This window comes from Herpailurus yagouaroundi, unplaced genomic scaffold (genome assembly GCF_014898765.1).
Source record: "Herpailurus yagouaroundi ecotype Mexico unplaced genomic scaffold, PumYag 160, whole genome shotgun sequence".
Taxonomy (NCBI): Eukaryota; Metazoa; Chordata; class Mammalia; order Carnivora; family Felidae; genus Herpailurus; species Herpailurus yagouaroundi.
In genome coordinates, this window is record NW_024412401.1 from 34,769,382 (window position 1) to 34,788,140 (window position 18,759).

At 39.7% G+C, this 18,759-nt stretch overlaps 1 pseudogene; it reads right to left on the reverse strand.

Moving 5' to 3' along the window:
* Positions 1 to 9,050: 9,050 nt before the first annotated feature.
* On the reverse strand, positions 9,051 to 10,572 carry LOC121034428 (S-formylglutathione hydrolase-like; annotated as a pseudogene).
* Positions 10,573 to 18,759: the final 8,187 nt, after the last annotated feature.

Below are 18,759 nucleotides of genomic sequence, written 5' to 3' on the forward strand. Positions count from 1 at the left end.
TCACTCATTGAACCTGCCATCTGTCAATCTGGAGTGGTCTGCCTCTTTCTTAGATCTCTTTGTGCCCTCCATGCCTAGGGGCAAGTTTCAGATTACTCCTGGGAAACTTCCAAGTTTGAGAACCAACAACATAGATATTATGAAATATGTATCAGCGGTATGCTATGGTTAAGTAATTTAATATTGTAAACCTCCCAAAAGGTCTACATCTTTTTTTAATGCTCATTTGTTTACTTTGAGAGAGAGAGAGAGAGAGAGAGAGAGAGAGAGAGAGAGAGAATGTGTGTGAGCGGGGGAGGAGCAGAGAGAGAGGGAGAGAGAGAATCCCAAACAGACTCTGTGTTACTAGCACAGAGCCTGACACAGGGCTCGATCCCAGAAACCATGAGTTCATGACCTGAGCCGTGATCAAGAGTTGGATGCTTAACCACCCAGGCACCCCTCAAAATGTCCATGTCTAATACAAAAGTGTTTTTCAAATTCTGGAAACGTTAATGGTTTACAATGATCTATTGTGTATAAACCACTCTAAAACTTAATGTCTTAAAATTATTACTATTATTATCTTTTATGATTGTGTTGGTTAATTGGGATCAGTTGACTGAGTCTCACTTGGTTCTCATGTGATTCCAATTAGACAGAGGCTCTGGCTGGAGTTACCTAGAGGGTCAACAGGACGTCCAAGATGGCTTCTTCACTCACATGTATGAAACTCAGTGCATCTCTCTATAGTTCTTGCTCTAAAAGAATAGCCCAGACTTTTTACATGGTGGCTCACAGCTTCAGTAGACAGGAAGCAGAACTGCTGGATCTGTTAAGAGTGATGACTGGAGATGGCATGGCATTACTTCTGTCATATTCTAATGGTCAAGCAGATAGAAAACCTATCTAGATTCAAAGGGTGGAAAAATACACTCTACCTCTTGATTGGGAAGTAGTGAGATCACATCACAGAAGATCACGGGAATGAAAATTATTATTGTGGACCTCTTTGGAAATTATACTCTGTCCCTCAGTATTAGAAGCAAATATGTCACTTATTTTTTTAGTTTATTTTTGAGAGAGAGAGAGAGAGAGAGTGCACAGGGGAGGGGCAGAGAGAGACAGGGAGAGAGAGAATCCCAAGCAGGCTCCACACTGTCAGCGCAGAGCCCAATGTGGGGCTGGAACTCCCACAAACTGTGGGATTGTGACCCGAGCCAAAATCAAGAGTTAGATGCTTAATGGACTCAGCCACCCAGGTGCCCTGCAAATCTGTGACTTTTAAAGATATCTTAACTATTCTTCATCTTGCCAGCCTCATACCTAAGGATTCTAATCCTTCAAAGAGCGTTAATGTACTCAATGTGTCTTAAGCTGATGTAAAGTCTAAAAAACAGGAACTTCTCTTATTTTACTACTTGATAAAGGACCAATTTACAGTAGCTTAATTTATCCCTTATGGAATGTGATTTGATCTCAGACTTACAATGTTTGCAAACTTGAACAGTTTAAAATGAAATAACATACTCCACTAACTTCTGTTCATCCTGTTAATCTGTGCCTTGTTTTCCTCTAGCCAGATGTTTCTTATACTTCATTTGCCTAACAATATTCAGACTAGGAAACGATTCTAGCATTAAAATGATGCACCAAACATACCCACATTTATTTTCCCTATCCTTGGCTCTTTCTAGATCTGTCTTGCATTTTTCAACATCCTTAATTTCTATTGAACCCAGATGGAATCTATGTTTGCCAGGAAAAAAAGAAAACCAAACATGCGACAGTATTTTATATTCTTCCATGCTACATGGGTGAGGTCTGAAGATATAATATGCTCTTTAAGATCATGCACACCAGGCATTTGGTTGAGGAAAGTGTGGTAGGCAACTTCTGAAATGGCCCCTGAAGACCCCTCCCTCCTGATATTCATGCCCTTTATAATTCTTTCTCCTTGAATGTGGGTTGCACTTCATGACTTACTTCCAACAAATAAAATATGGCTAAAGTGTTGGGATGTCACTTTCACGATTAGGTTACAAAAGACTCTGCTTTCCATTTTGCTCACGCTCTTTCACTCTCTCCCTCACTTGCTCTGAGGAGAAGTCACGGGATGCCCTATGGAGAGGTCCGTGTGGCAAGGAACTCAGGTCTCTGGCCAACAGCCAGCAAGAACCAGCAGCCTGTCAATAGCCATGTAGCGACCTTCAGAGTGGAACTTTTGAAGCCTGTCCATGGCCGTATGTTCCGAAGCAGAGCCTCCCACCGCCCAGCCCGGAGATGACTGCGGCCCTAGGCAGCATCGTAACCGCAACCTCGTGAGAGGCTATGCACCAGAAAACCCAGCTCAGCAACACTTAACTTCCTAAACTACAGAAAACGTCAGATACTAAATGTTTCTTGTGTAAAGCCCTAAATCTTAGGGCAATTTGCCACGGCAGCAGCAATTTGGGTACTAGGATCCATAAAGAAAGCTCATGTCTTTGACTATAGAACAAAGAAGAGGGCCTCTGTGGTCCAAAGAGTACGGAGGCAATCAGCATTATTATTATTTTCTCTTTTCTCTTGCTTCTTCATCCTGAGGGCAGTCCTGGGAGCAGTCTGCACACAGAGTGGGGGGGATCCAACTCTGAAAGAAACTCTGGCTGTCTAGTCAGAGGACCTGGAAAAGGAACCACAAGGGGCAGAAAGTGTAGGGAAGATGCCAGGGAGTAGACCACTGGAGGAAGTTGTTCTCATTCATGAATCACAAGTGAGTGGAACAGACACGGAGAAGCATGGCTTTGAGAACCGAACAACAATATAAACCACTAGCAGCCCTGACTAATCCCTCTAAAGGGCATGGACGAAGCAGACCCAAGCAACACAGAAAAGTCTTTGAAAACGAAACTTATATTCGGGTCACCACCCACAGAAAGAGAGGACTTGTAGTCTAAACCTAACTGGATTGATGGCCTGCTAAAACAAAACAAAGCAAAATAAAAATAACGGACATCTCCAGAGGACTTTAAAAGGACCCAGAATGTCACAGTGTAATGTCCAAAATATCCAGGATACAGCCCCAAATTACTTAAGAGAAAAAGAAAATTCTGACCACTCTTCAAAGGAGAAGACAGGCAACAAATACAAACCCAAAGATCACCTAGATATTTGTTATCAGACGAAGATGTTCAAGCACCCATTATACCCATGCTCCCTAAAGAAAAGGTGAATTTTCTTCCTGTTTTTTTTTTCTTTTCTTTTTTTCTTTTCCTTGACTTTTACTGTTGCATGCAGAGATAACACTTCACCTACCTAGAGGTATTTCTTCCATAGAGCCTTTTTGTTCAAATTGTTTTTTCCCCTTTTTCTTTTTTCTTTTTTTTTTCTTAACTTTTACTGTTGCGTGCAGAGATAACACTTCACCTACCTAGAGGTATTTCTTCCATAGAGCCTTTGTGTTCAAATTGGTTTTTTCCCCTTCTTAGCTTTTACTGTTGCAGCAGAGATAACACTTTACCTACATAGAGGCATTTCTTCCACAGAAAGGCGGACATTCTGAAAACGCATAGAAAAGTAGAATTTTAGAGCGGAGAAACTGTAAAATGAACCAGATAGAAATTTAAAAACTAAAAAATACAATATCTGAAATTTTTAAAAATTACTGGATGGCTCCAATGGAGGAAGGGATGACAGAGGAAATGTTTAGTGAACTTGAAAACAGATAAATAAAAATGATCCAATCTGAAGTGCAATCAAAAAAAGATTAGGAAAGGGGTGCCTGGGTGGCTCAATCAGTTAAACATCTGACTTTGGCTCGGGTCATGATCTCATGATCTCATGGTTCATGAGTTCAAGCCCCATATCAGGCTCTCTGCTGTCAGCGCAGAGTCCTCTTCAGATCTTCTGTCTCCCTCTCTCTCTGCTCCTCCCCCCATCTCAAAAAATAAATAAACATTAAAAAACAATTTTAAAAAAAGGGGGGACACCAGGGTGGGAGAGTTGGTTAAGTGTCCGACTCTTGATTTCGGCTCAGGTCGTGATCTTATAGTTTGTACGTTCAAGTGACATGGAGCCTGCTTCGGATCCTTTCTCTCCCTCTCTCTGCCCATCGTGCTCACTCGTGCTCACTCTCTCACTCTTTCTCTCAAAATAAATAAATAAACATTAAAAAAATTTTTTTAATTATTAGGAATAAGAGAATGAAGTCATAAGTACCTTTGGGACAATATCAAAGTCCTAATATTCACATCACTGGAGTCTCAGAAGGAAAGAAGAAATTGATTGATGCAAAAATGCATACATTTGAAGAAATTATGTATAAACACTTCTTAAGTTTTGTGAAACACATAAATTTACTGATTCAAGAATTTCTGAGTATATATACTAGTATATATATAATATATATATAGTATAAAGACAATATATTTATATTACATAAAACACACAGGGAAACAATTTGAACGACTATGGATTTCTCATCAAAAACCATAGAGGCCAAAGACAGTAAAATAACTTCCAAGTGCTAACAAAAAAAAGGAATTGTCAACCCCAAATTCTATATCCAATAAAAATCTTCAGGAGTAATGGCAAATGAAGACATCTTTGGCTGATGGGAAACTAGAACTAGGAACCAACAGACCTGTTCTAAAAGAAACACTAAAGGAAGATCTTAAAGATGAGGAAAAATAATGCCAGAGGGAATCATGGAACTACAGAAATAAAGAGTAACAGAAATGATAAATATCAAGGTAAATATAACAGGTGACTTTTCTCCCTTGGAGTCCTTTAAATATAACTATCAAATGCAAGAAGTGTAACATTGTCTGGTGAGCCTTTCACTGTGAGTATGAGTATATATTGCAACTAGAATACAAAGAAAGGAGTAGAAAGGGACTTATGTGGATGTAAGGCTTCTACATTTCTACATGTTCCAATTAAAAACAGAAACTGGCATATTAGATTGTAAACCAGACTCAGCTATATGTTGATGACAGGAAATCCACTGTATATATAAACATATAGATCGATAAAAGTAAAAGGTAAAAGATATGCTATGAAAACAATCAAAAGAATACTGCAGTAGCCATATTAACATCAGATAGAGTAGACTTTAGAACAAGGAAATATTATCAGGATAACAAAGGACATTAAATTTATTGTTAAATACTAATAAAGGGATGAATTCTCTAAGAAGACATAATAATATTAATACATATGCTCCTAATAACAGGCATCAAACTATGTGAAGCAAAAACTGATACATCTAAAAGAACAGATTAACAAATATAGTTGAAGATATCTACAGTCCGTGGCCAATAGAACCAGATGGAAAATCAGCAAGGATATAGGAGTTTTAACACTAACTGCCATTTATAGAACATTCCATCCAACAATAGCAGAATACAAATTATTTCCAAATATTCATAGGACTGTCACCAAGACAGATCATATTCTAGGTCATAAAACAAGTCTTAACCAATTTACAACTGTTGAAATCACACACAGCCCTACATCGTATGGCTCACTATAAATGGAATTACACTAGAAATGAATAACATAAAGACATCAGGAAAATTCCAAAACATTTAGAAATTAACCCATGGGCAAAAGAAAAAAAAACTCAAGGGAAATTAGAAAATATTTTTACCAGAAATAAAATGAAAATGCAATGTATCATAATTTATGGGATGTGTAAAGTTAAATGCTTATATTAAAAAAAGGAAAATTTCACGTTGATTATCTAACCTCACGTGAGGAAACTAGTGAAGAAGAACAAGTTAAACCCAAAATAAGCAGAAGGCAGGAGACAATGTACACATTACTATGGAAGTGCACTCTCCAAATATATGAACAGATACAAATGGAGTGGTAAACAGAAAAATAGTAGAGGCAACCAATCAAACCAAAGAGTAGTTCTCTAATAAAACTCTAGCCAGGGGCGCCTGGGTGGCGCAGTCGGTTAAGCGTCCGACTTCAGCCAGGTCACGATCTCGCGGTCCGTGAGTTCGAGCCCCGCGTCGGGCTCTGGGCTGATGGCTCGGAGCCTGGAGCCTGTTTCCGATTCTGTGTCTCCCTCTCTCTCTGCCCCTCCCCCATTCATGCTCTGTCTCTCTCTGTCCCAAAAAAAAATAAATAAACGTTGAAAAAAAAATTAAAAAAAAAAAAACTCTAGCCAGATGAAACATGGAAGAAAAAATATGCAAGTTACCATAATCAGGACTGAAAGGGGAGATAAGACTACAGATCCCTCAGATAGTACAAGGTCAAGAAGGGAATACTACAAACAACTCTATGCACATAAATTTAACAACTTAAATGAGATGGACCAATTTCTTGAAAACTATAAACTACCAAAAGTCACCCCAAACCAAATTTTCGGTGACTGGAAGGTGTTCATCTCAAAAAACTCCCCAGGCTTTATTCAGGACAATTGCCTGCTCCCAGGTGCTGTTTCTCCAGCCTCAAGCTGATTTCCCATCTCCACCCTCCAGCTACCATCAAAGTTTAGTCCCAAATTCTGGCCATTGATTCTCCAGTCTACCCTTTTCCTTAGAAACTTCTAATTTCATACCTTTGCCCTCCCCAGGCTATTTTTATTGAGAAGAATTGATGTAATCTTTGGAATCTTGGACAGCGTAGGCTTCCACAGGGAAATTTTTGAAGAGTGTCTGATCACCTTCTCTTTCTAGGAGTCCCTCCCCTCTCTCCCTATTATCTGTTGCCAAAACTTCCTCAGCAGCAACATGTGCACTTGGTATTAGGGTACATTCAGAAAGTTTCAAAGCACTTGCTTGCTACTCTGTACATGGCCAAGCCCTCAGTCAAGGGCCTTTCTTCATCTAGCCATACTGCTCCCCAAATCAACCAGTTTTCAGGAGCATGTGATTTGTCTCAAGCGTTTTATTTCCTGCTTAAAAGGACCCACAGAGTCCTCAGAGGAACTAAGCTCTTTGTTCAAATAATTGTGGTAAGATTAGGACACTAAAAGGACATCTGCTACAGCTCTTCCTTCTAATTTAAGGAAGAACTCAATGTGTTTTACACAACTTACAGAGTCTGTAGATTCTGGTTTATGGATTAACTTCTAGGGCCCCTCCTCTCTTGTCAGCTTTCCAGTTAGTTTGTGTGAGTGTATAATATGCTGGAAAATACATATACCAAAAGCATAATTCTTGTCTCTGTCTGAAAAATGATTAAGTAACTTTTATCAATTCCTTATAATTTTGGAGTGGCATCTCCAAACTAATACCGATACTGGATAGGTATCTATTCTCAGGCAGCACTCGCCACTGCCTCGACAGGTATGACAGGTCCATTCCTGGCAGTATTTTGAGAGAACACAGGAGCAATGGAGTTTGTAATAGATTCAGTAGTGCAGCCCAAAAAGTTAGAATGTTTGAACTTCCCAAGAGCCTCCCCCTTATTTAATATGAATTTCTTGAAACCACCAGAACTGGGCCTCACTCCTCTCCCACACTCCCTGGGAATTCTGAATCCCATCCAGGATCTTCCTTATGATTTAAGACCAGAAGGACATGATCTTTTTTTTTATTTATATATGAAATTTATTGTCAAATTGGTTTCCATACAACACCCAGTGCTCATCCCAATAGGTGCCCTCCTCAATACCCATCACCCACCCTCTCCTCCCTCCCACCCCCCATCAACCCTTAGTTTGTTCTCAGTTCTCGACAGTCTCTTATGCTTAAGGACATGGTCTTTATGGTGTCTCCCAAACTGGACTTCTCCTCTTAGTTACATACTGACTACTAGTTTCTCATTGAAGTGATCCCCAACTTTGCAGAAATACCTGAAGCCCTTGCCCTGTCTTTTCTGTTTTTTTATAACCAAAACCTGTGGCATGTGCTTCTTTAAGAAAATACAATGTCTGCTCTCCTCTTTCTGTCTTTCAACAGCTAGCAGGCATGGCCTACTGTCCCTGTTACACATAATTACCTCTTTATGCGCTACCCCTTCTTTAAAGAGGTATTTCCCTCTTTTGTTCTCTTGTATCCTTTTCTAAAGCCCTAGGCGTATTACATGTAGGGCTTGGATTTCACTCATTTTCCACATTTGTAGCACAAATGTCACCAGAGGATTTGTAACAGATTAAGTGAAGAAAAACACAGAGTTCAAGGTGAATGAAGAATTTTAAAAAACTCTCCTGCAACAGATGAACCAAAAGGCCAGTCAATTATTTTCTGCTAGAACATAATTTCATCAAATAAGTCATACTTATTCTGAGAACTACAGCTAGTTTGATCAATCAAAAAAAAGCAATTTATATTATTTTTCTCCTTTAGAATGCAGATTTTCAAATTTGAATGCCGGAGGAATTCTTAAAAACGCTAACACCTGATTCCCAGGCATGAAGACTCTGATTTAACTTGCATGAGTTGCAACCTAGACATCAAGAATTTTTAAAGTTCCCCGGGTGACTCTATTTTGCAACAGAACGATTTTATCGTGTGCAGCAAATTTATCATGATCAGAACCACCAAGATTTTGATAAGACACAGATTGTTAGCGTGTCTGCTAGGTTTAGATGGGGCCTGAGAATTTCCATTTGTAACAAAACCCCAGCTGAGGCAGTTGCTCTGGAGATCTTCTGTGGGAAGCCCTACTTTAGAGCCCTTTCGTGTGCATATGAATCACCTTCTTGCGCCTATGATTCTGTTAAAAGGCAGGCCTGATTCAGCCGGATTGGAGTAGAGATTCTGTATTTCTAGTAACCTCTCGGGAGATACTAATGATGCTAATCTGTGAACCATACTGGATACAGCAAAAGATTAGAGTATGGGTAGTTAACTATTAGAGCAGGGAATTCATTAAATACATATGATTTTGTGAAACAGCGGGGAAAAAATTTAGTACCAAAGCACTCTTTTGAAGCAAGTTTTCAACTGTAGTTTCAATATTATTAAATGGATACATTAGAAAAACTTCATGATCTCTGAGAAATGACAACAAAACCTGTTTTATGTCACAGAATAAGAAAACCAAAAGTACTTTCTTTTCAGGCTTTTTATATTTATTCTCAAAGTGATTCAACTATGGAATGATGCATTTTTAGCACTATGAAATCCAGAGTTTTCAAATCCTTTTCCCCTGCAATTCTGTTCATTACAATTCTATAGGCCTGAAGAAACTCTCTTATCTGAAGTTATTGATGCATTCAAGCATTCAGGATGATGTCTGATATGATCAGTAATAAAGGTTGCAATGAAGTAGTAGCTATAATAATAACCCTCTTGTAATCTGAAAACAACAGGGACTTTGTACAAACAGCTATGAAGTTACCAGGTAGTAACTGTCCATCTGAAAGGAACTGGTCATCTTTTCCTTGGTCAATTAGCACGTCTAGCTGAGAACCTGGATAGGACTTCAAAAGATGAGAGGCATTATAAGCCTTCCACTTACTTTGATCTCTTCCCAAATATCCACTAAAGTCTTGTGTGTGTGTGTGTGTGTGTGTGTGTGTGTGTGTCCCAAAGACAGAGCACTGGGTTGCAAATTGGAGCAAATGCTGACACAGATTTGTACTTTCCAGGATTCTTCAAAGTACAGATTAGAGATTCATGTGCTCCCACAGAATGGCCAGAAATTGACATCCTTTGTGCGTCCATTGGAATATGGGCATTTATGAGTTAGGCAGCTCCTCAGTTACCTAAGAATACATTCTATAGGTAATTTTCCAAGGATCTTCAATAGCATCCACATAAAGCCCAGCACCGTTGCCAAAGTCCCAGCTCTAGCCTTCTCCTTTAAAATTACAGACACGAGGGCTGGTATCTGGAGCAATGACAAGGCCATGTTCTGAGGCAGCTTGATGAGAACCAGACTTTGATACAAAATTTTGTTCTGTGCAAGTTAAACCAGACAGCCAACTCAGTGCAGAGGATTTTCCAGTTTCTGCCTTTGGTAGTAAGTGATGTGGGAATGCTGGGGTTCGGAGCTGACGGCCAGGAAAGAATTCTTGAGATATCTTCGGTGCAAAAAGGTGGTTTTATTAAAGCACAGGCACAGAACCCGTGGGCAGAAACAGCTGCACTGGGGTTGTGATGGGTGACTGCTTATGCACTTTCAAGTTGGGCGGAGGCCGGGGATAGTGTAATTCTCTAAGGAATCTTGGGAGCAAGGTTTCCAGGACCCTGACAGGGCTAGCTGTTATTGTTAGGAAGAGGTCATTTATTTCTGTTTAGTAAATGCTCAGTCATGAGACCTGTCAGATGTATATCAGCGTATGCTTGGAGGATGATTGCCAACATACATTTGGGGGAAGTTTCCAAAGGAATTTTTACACGTTAAAGTAGACTTAGAGGAACCTGGAAGTCAGGATAATGTTAAGCTAAGATTGCCTTTTGCCCTCAGCAAAGTGTCATCATGGAGGCAGCTGACCTCCTACAGGAATGTCACTCTGCCAGTCTCAAGGACTCCTCAATGGGCTGTAAATCCTCAGGAGACTTAATTTTTTTCTTTTGCCTTTGTTGCCCACATCAGTAAGGAGATAGCCAATTTTATTTTGCAGTTCAGTTCAACACTGTCATGTTCCAAACCTTTCTACAATCCTCCAAAGCCTTTGTTGCTGGAAATCTGTTTGAATGTCATTCTTCTCCTGACCTATTGATACCTGCTTTTTTGTCTGCACTAAAGAACAGATCTGGGATTGGCGGCGGTGGGGAAAGAAGCGGCACCTGGAATGGAAAGGTGGGGCCTCTGCTCTGTCTTTTTAAGGTAAAAGTGTCTAATGCTCCAGAATGCCTCCCAAAACATTGATAATATATATGTTTGTCAGTTTTACTGAAATGTAATTTACTTACATAAAGCTCACCCAATTAAAGTGCAAAATTCAATGGTTTTAGTCCATTTACAGAGCTGTGCAGCCATCATTATGATCTAATTTTAGAATATTTTCATTACTTCTAGAAGAAACTCCCTACTGAGTGGCAGTCACTTACCATTCCCATCGTCTCCCTTACTCTGTGAGCCCTGGGAATCACTAATCGACCTTCCGTCCTTACCTATTCTGAACATTTCCTATCACTAGGATCACACAGGATGTGGTCTTTTGTGCTTGGCTTCTTTCATTTAGCCTATGTTTGTTTCTCCGTTATATAATTCTGTCAGCATTACAGACAGGTTTTTTTCAGGTGATATTTAAGAATACTCAGTTTTTTGAGGCTCTTAAATACTGAGAATAAATAGGGTTAATGGGGGTTGGGGGAGAGGGGAAAGTGGGTGCTGGGCATTGAGGAGGGCACTTGTTGGGATGAGCACTGGGTGTTGTATGGAAACCAATTTGACAATAAATTATATTTTAAAAAAGGAATATCCAGGGGCGCCTGGGTGTCTCGGTCGGTTAAGCGTCCGACTTCGGCTCAGGTCATGATCTCACGGTCTGTGAGTTGGAGCCCTGCGTCGGGCTCTGTGCTGACAGCTCAGAGCCTGGAGCCTGTTTCAGATTCTGTGTCTCCCTCTCTCTCTGCCCCTCCCCTGTTCATGCTCCATCTCTCTCTGTCTCAAAAATAAATAAACGTTAAAAAAAATTTAAAAAAAAAGGAATATCCAGTTTTTATATCTGTTCATTTTTTTTTTCAAGGGAAAATTATCAGCCCTAACCAAGAATGTAAGAGTAAACCAGTAACCCATATTTATGCTTTTAAGTACATCATAAGAAGTATCAGATTTCACTCTGGCTCTTCTGAGAAGTGGGAGGAACACATGAGATTCTGTTTGTGATGTAACTGACTTACCACCACACTAGTGAACCTTCCTAATTTTCTTATCTGGAGTGACAAGCTTCTACAGCTCTAAGTGCATTTCCTGAACTTGAACATGTACAGCTAGCACCTTACTAAAGTTTGCCACCATCCCTTTCGAGGCCTGACAAGTTTTCCGACCAAACGCTATCAGGTAAGTTCATTTGGAAGGAAAAAAGCAAATGCCAAGAACCTTGGAATAAAAACGTAAGTCTTGTGGCCATTATTAAAAATCAGTGCCTGAAAAGTACCTATTAAATATGACGATTGGAACAACCAGGCTCATGAATAATGATCTGGGGGCCATTTTCACAGAAGAGTTCTAATGTTACAATTTCATAATTCAGCTTCTGCTAACTACTTTGTATTTTTTTTATTTTCTATGCTTAAACTTAGCAGGCTTAACAATTTCTATGCTCCTTCTACTCTGCAAGTGTTTATCCATTTTTACATAAATGACGAATCAATTCCTGAATTTTGTTTAGTGCTTTCTATTCTTTGGATAATGAAGGTCTTATTATAGGGTGGAGAGAGAACATTTGGTTTCTTCCGTGTACTTCGCAGGCACACGTTAAAGCAATGGCTTCAGTTTCAGGAACTGATGGATTTTTGGGAAACATCTGAATGTCAGACTTCCAAATTCTGAGAAAATATGTGAATAACCAAATAAAACAGCATCGTAGTGTGATAACCGAACCTTTCAGACTCAAGGTTCTGGATTTTAGAGGCAGTGACAGATACAAAAATGGCAAGAAATACCAGAAAATGATAAAGAATTTGATAAAGCCATCTGTCAAAAATAGGAATAAGATACTTAGCGGATGTTAGTGAAAATAAAATCAGTAATATGTGTATTTCTCTCTTGCAAATTAGGATTATTTTCACCAGGCTGAGAGCTCATGGGTGAAGGTATAGAGGCTTTCGGGGATCAATGCAAGTGAACCAGACAGGTTGGGGTGACACCCCATCTGGGCTCTCTGTAAAACAAGAAGGTTCTACCTGACACCATTTCCTAGTCTATGGGGGCAGTGGCTTTGAGCTTCTTAATGCTTTGAGAACCTTCCGAAGGCTATGGATCCTCTCCACAGAAAAATTCAAAATTTGCACATAATTCCATAGATTCCAGATGCCCTGAAGATGGCTAATGGGTGAGGGTCCCTGGAGCCCAAGTGAGTCATAGACTTCACGCAATTCGGCATAGAATAAGTTACATATGTTGGTGACGATGGTAATAAATAGCTTTGGGGGGCGCCTGGGTGGCTCAGTCGGTTAAGCGTCCGATTTCGGCTCAGGTCATGATCCCGCGGTCCGTGAGTTCGAGCCCCGCGTCGGGCTCTGTGCTGATGGCTCAGGGCCTGGAGCCTGTTTCAGATTCTGTGTCTCCCTCTCTCTCTCTGACCTTCCCCCGTTCATGCTCTGTCTCTCTCTGTCTCAAAAATGAATAAACGTTAAAATAAATAAATAAATAAATAAATGAATAAATGAATAAATAAATAGCTTTGGTTCACGAGGTGAAGAATGAGGAAAAAACCCACTTATTTTATAAGTGGAGTTTCGTTTAGGATAGTGACTCGTGACAATTCCTCCCAGATTCTGGCAACAGGCTGTCAGCCTATACTGTTGATACGTTATTTTGAGCGCTCATTCTTTTCTGTTTTTAATCAACAAGTTTTGGCAACTTGGGAAAGGAGCCATGTGAGAACTACTGGCGATTCATTAATGACCTTGTACCAAGCGCTCTGACAAGCAGCTAGTCTGCATTAGCTCATGTAATACAAACAAATCTTGGTAAACAAATCCTTCCTACTAATGGAGAACCTCAGAATTCTAGTAACTCCCAATGTTCTCACAGTCTATGGTGGGACAGGAACAGCTTTGTTTCGTGAAGGGAAGAATGTGTAGAACACAGATCATTGTTTTAATAAAGCCATCTTCGCTGCCCCAGGAATTGCTGAAAATTTCTTCCAGATTCTAACAACAGTCTGTTAATACTGCTTTTCACTGTTTGTTGTTTCGGACTGCCATTACCCTCTGGCTCTGTCAGTATTTTAACGTGAACTCTGGACACGGTAAAGTCGGAGCTGCTAGTCAGAGGCCATCTGAGCCCTTGTATACACCATTCCGACCAGAATTGTCACTTCCATGGCAGAACTCCAACACTGCCATTTGGCTTTCCTATTAGCTTTGGCTTTTCCCCAAAACCAGCTACCTGGGTCATAAACTGAAACTCATTCTATGTTTTATACATGCGTACCTTGTTTTCTTTTTCATTCATCCTGGTTTCATGCTAAATATGAAATTAGCTAGAAAACTGCCACTTCCAAATGTTCATTGCAAGGCTGGGAAGAAAAGAACACCATTTTTGTAAAGACTATCATGCCCACATTTATTTGGTAAATATTTGCCATTAATGGCAGCAGGTAATGGAAACTGCTCATCCTGTGATCATCTGCTTTCTTTTTTTTTTAGTCTTCTAGTTTCTGTCATTTCCTTCCACCACTCAAAAGCTTTCCTTATGCATATTCCTTTTTCTGGCCTCATATTTTCATGCCCTACACATTCCCCTTGAGTGACTTCATCCAGTCTCTCGCAGTCCTCCACTCCCAGCCCAGACCTCTTTCCAACCTCTTGACTTGTTTAATCATTTACAACATGGATCGGCCATCTGGTTTTCCACGGGCATCTCAAACTCAACACGTCCAAAATAAAGTTATCACCTTCAACAATCCTTCTACTTCCCGAATCATCCACTTCCCTCCCGCCATTCACCCATAAAGAATTAACCTCTGATGTTGCGCGCTACCCCATACTATTCACCTTCATTAATTTATCCACGTGAAACTCAGAATCCCCTACGTTCATCGATCCACGTGGTATTATCTCATTAAACGCCATTTTCTGCATATGTAAGTAGGAAGAATAACATCCACTTATCCCAGCGGGGTGGGGGGAGTTGCTACTGTTTTAAGGCTCTTTCAAATCTACTTTTGTGTGATTAAAATGATGGAATATCTTTGAATGAATTTAAGTATAAAACTATCTCTACATGTTTTTTACTTCTGGCTTAGAAAATGTTAATATTTTCATTCAAGCCATCTGGGTCTTGGAAATACGTGCTTTTGATGACTATATGTGAAAACTATTTTTTTTGCATCTTTAAAAATTATTGAAGGAATGCTACTTACTCAATTTGCTTTCCATTTTTCTGACCACAAATGACAATTAACTTGCAGTTCAAAAGACAAACTTGAAATATATTTAAGCCGTTCCACGGGAACACCACAGATATCAAATGATCAAATGAAGATAGGGATAGCTGTAAATGACTCAAATGTTTCCTTGACTTACCACTGTCTTTTGTCTGCATGTAATTTTCTTTCAGATTAAAAAAAAAAAAGTCCTCTGGTACCATCTACTCCTGTATTACTTTGCCACGCTTAAAACATTTTATTCCCGGACACTGCAGTTTTGAAATTACTGCCTGAAAGTCTCTTGAAGAAAATAAATTGAATTTCCATTCCCCCAGCTTGTTTCTTAACAAACAGCAGACGGAGAAAGTTTGTGACTCAAGAAACACGGGACTACATGAATATTTTGTTATAATAAGACATTTCCCTTCTGATTCTCCCTCTGACCCTAAGGCGACACGGTGCCCGAGGAAACAATATTTTATGTGCTATGTACACAATCTGTGCAACAGTTTTCCTTTAAAATATGCAGATCTACTTTTATAATCTGAACCATAAAACGGGGCGAATTTTCAAGTAGTCTCATCCATTTTATGGATAAACATTCAACAAATGACTAGACTGCCAAAATAAATTCTCCGAGGGAAGTTGACTGAAGCAATAAGACCGGTAAAAGAAATCCAACAAAGTAAACAGAGTCTTCCTCTATGCAACACATACACTCAGATGTATGTAAAACTATACTATGTAAAACATACACTCAGATCAAAATCAGACTTTTCCAATTTTTGACAGTGGTCAGAGAGGATGAATCAGCTGACATCTTCAGTGTGTGCAACTCCAAGTGGGTGATACTGGTTTAGAAGTATAAATAAGTGGTATTAAGATAGTGACATTGGGGCGCCTGGGTGGCTCAGTCGGTTGAGCGGCTGACTTCAGCTCAGGTCATGATCTCGCGGCCCGTGAGTTCGAGCCCCGCGTCAGGCTCTGTGCTGATAGCTCAGAGCCTGGAGCCTGTTTCAGATTCTGTGTCTCCCTCTCTCTGACCCTCCCCCCTTCATGCTCTTTCTCTGTCTCAAAAATAAATAAACGTTAAAAAAAAATTAAAAAAAAAAGATAGTGATATTGAAATGGTCGTAGATGGAATAACAATAGGCCAAGTATAGCTTCATCCTTTTAGTCAGTATTCAATATACATTGAACGCCTGTTACATCTAGAGTCTGTATCAGTTTCTGGAAAGAATCAACCATTTTCTTAGAATTTATAACAAAATTTACTCATCAGCTTGTAGATGCAACTGGACCTCCTTCCTCCAGTATATTCTATTTGAATCCATTTTCCACATACAAGCCAAAATTAACTTTGTAAAGTTAAAACTTAGTTACCTGGTTAAGCTCAAACTCCCCAATATGGTTTACAAAGACTTTTATGGTTTGACTCTTGCTTACCTCTTCTGCCTTCTGTTCCACCTAGCTCCCTGATCACAATGAATTACTAACCATTCACAGAGCAAGTCAGGCCTTTGCATTCTGTTTCTCCTGGCCAAATGCTTTTCCTCCTCTCCTTGTCTCACCCTTTTCCTCTGACCTTCAGTTTCTAACATAAACATCTCCTTGGCTAAAACTTCTCCAAGGACTAAAACATGGTTAGGTGAGCCTCTTAGGCAGCAAATGTTCTACTCCCGAGCTATACCCACAGGCGAACCTTTTTTTTTTTTTTTATGTTTATTTTATTTTTGAGAGACAGAGGGAGAGAGAGAGAGAGAGACAGTGCGAGTAGGGAAGAGGCACAGAGAGAGGGAGACACAGAATCCAAAGCAGGCTCCAGGCTCTGAGCTGCCAGCACAGAGTCCAACGCAGGCACAAACCCAGGAGATCATGATCTGAGCTAAAGTCCGATGCTTAACCAACTGAGCCACACAGACGCCCCCTGCAGGTGAACCTCTTATGCACCACATAACACTCCAGGCCTTATACCTTGTAGACCCTAACACAGCAAGTGATTTACTTGCCTGCCTCCTACTAGACTATATATCCCTCAAGGACAGGAAATATCCCCTCATTTGCTCTGGAAATCTCCTGATGTGAAATAGAGCCTTGGCACATCTTAGTGATGATTTGCTAAGTAAGTGGAAAATTAAACCGTGTATTCTTCCCCTTGATTTTGGTAAGACCATTTGACGGTGGCAGCCGTGGGAGGTAAGGGAAATTATCCCCAGCCTCACTACTTGACTACATGAATTGAGATATCCCATGGTAAATGCACACACTTGAACATATTCCCTTTTCCCCTCCCTCACACATTTTAGTTCTAATTTATCATTAAAATGTTTCATCCTGAAATCAATAAATGCCCCAATCTTTCCCACTGAGAATATTCCGTGACTTCTTCTTGCTCTATGTTTCATGATGGATCAAAATACAAGGCATCTCCAAAATCAACTTAAAGCTTTTTTCTTTTCTTTTGAAAGCAGGGTGGAAATTAAAATGAACTAATCTAGAAAAATAAAAAGAACTCTGTCCAAATAAATTGTTGTGGTCTGCACAGTGTAGCACATAAAAAGTATTGAACTTCTTAAAATGTTTTATGTCATTGGTATTTTTCTTTAAATATTTATTGATATGGATATGGCACTTCAGTGTTACAGCATAATCTTAAGCTATATCTATAGATTCCAAGATCAAATCTGGAAAGTAAATCAACCTCCATCTATGTATATTTGACTGGGAGGGATCAGATCAAAACACAACAGTTATCTACGGTTGAATTTTATTTTCATTTTTCACTCTTCTATATTTTCCCACACTTTCACAATGAGCAAGTCAAAAAGAAAACCAGTAAACATGCTTACACACAGCAATGAACAGAAAAGATAGTGACATCATTCAAACAGAAATTAGTAAGTATGGGTGGTCTGTAAGTTTCTCGCTATCTTTAAAATTCTATAATTTTATGACTTCTCAATGTACTATGAACACCTATGTAGATTTGTCTACACTAGACACAATAGGGATCCAGATTCCTACAGAAATGCGTGGCAAATGTTCTTTCACAATAGAAGTAATTAATGGAACAGTTTACATATGACTTTGGCCATAATAAACAGTGAATGCCTTGCACATAGTAGGCACTCCTTAGGTGTTAAATGAAGAAATCCAGCAATTGGTCAACGAATGGTAAATGACCTTGGTGTTAAAATTCTGTCTCTGCTGCCCTCCAGTGGCTCACGGGCTTAACTCTGAAAGACTTCAAAAGAGAAAATCAAGTGTCTTCCATTCCCAGATCCTTATTTGAAGGGACTATTGACTGTTCAGATTTTGGGGGCTTGGTATTCATTTTGGACAAAGTTTTATATACGTCCTCTGTGATATTACCTTGGTAGGTCACGATCAAGTGCATTATCCGTCTCCTCCCACCTGAGGAAGGTCAAACTGAAGCGATAGTTACAGATGGGGTCAATAAACACGAATATTTGTACATTCATACTTCATAGAGATTTTTCATTTGTGTCACCACATTAAACTTCTAGTAAGAATCTGTGCTGATAATAATGAAAATAATTGCAACTCTTTTATTAGAAAGTTCTGGGGGCGCCTGGGTGACTCAGTCGGTTGCGCGTCCAACTTCGGCTCAGGTCATGATCTCTTGGTTGGTGGGTTTGTGCCCCACCTCGGACTCTGTGCTGACAGCTAAGGGCCTGGAGCCTGCTTCGGATTCTGTGTCTCCCTCTCTCTCTGCCCCTCCTCCGCTCACGCTCACGCTCTGTCTCTCTTGGTCTCTCAAAAAATAAATAAACATTAAAAAAAATAGAAAAGAAAAAGAAATCGTTCTGGCCCCTTGTTCAGAT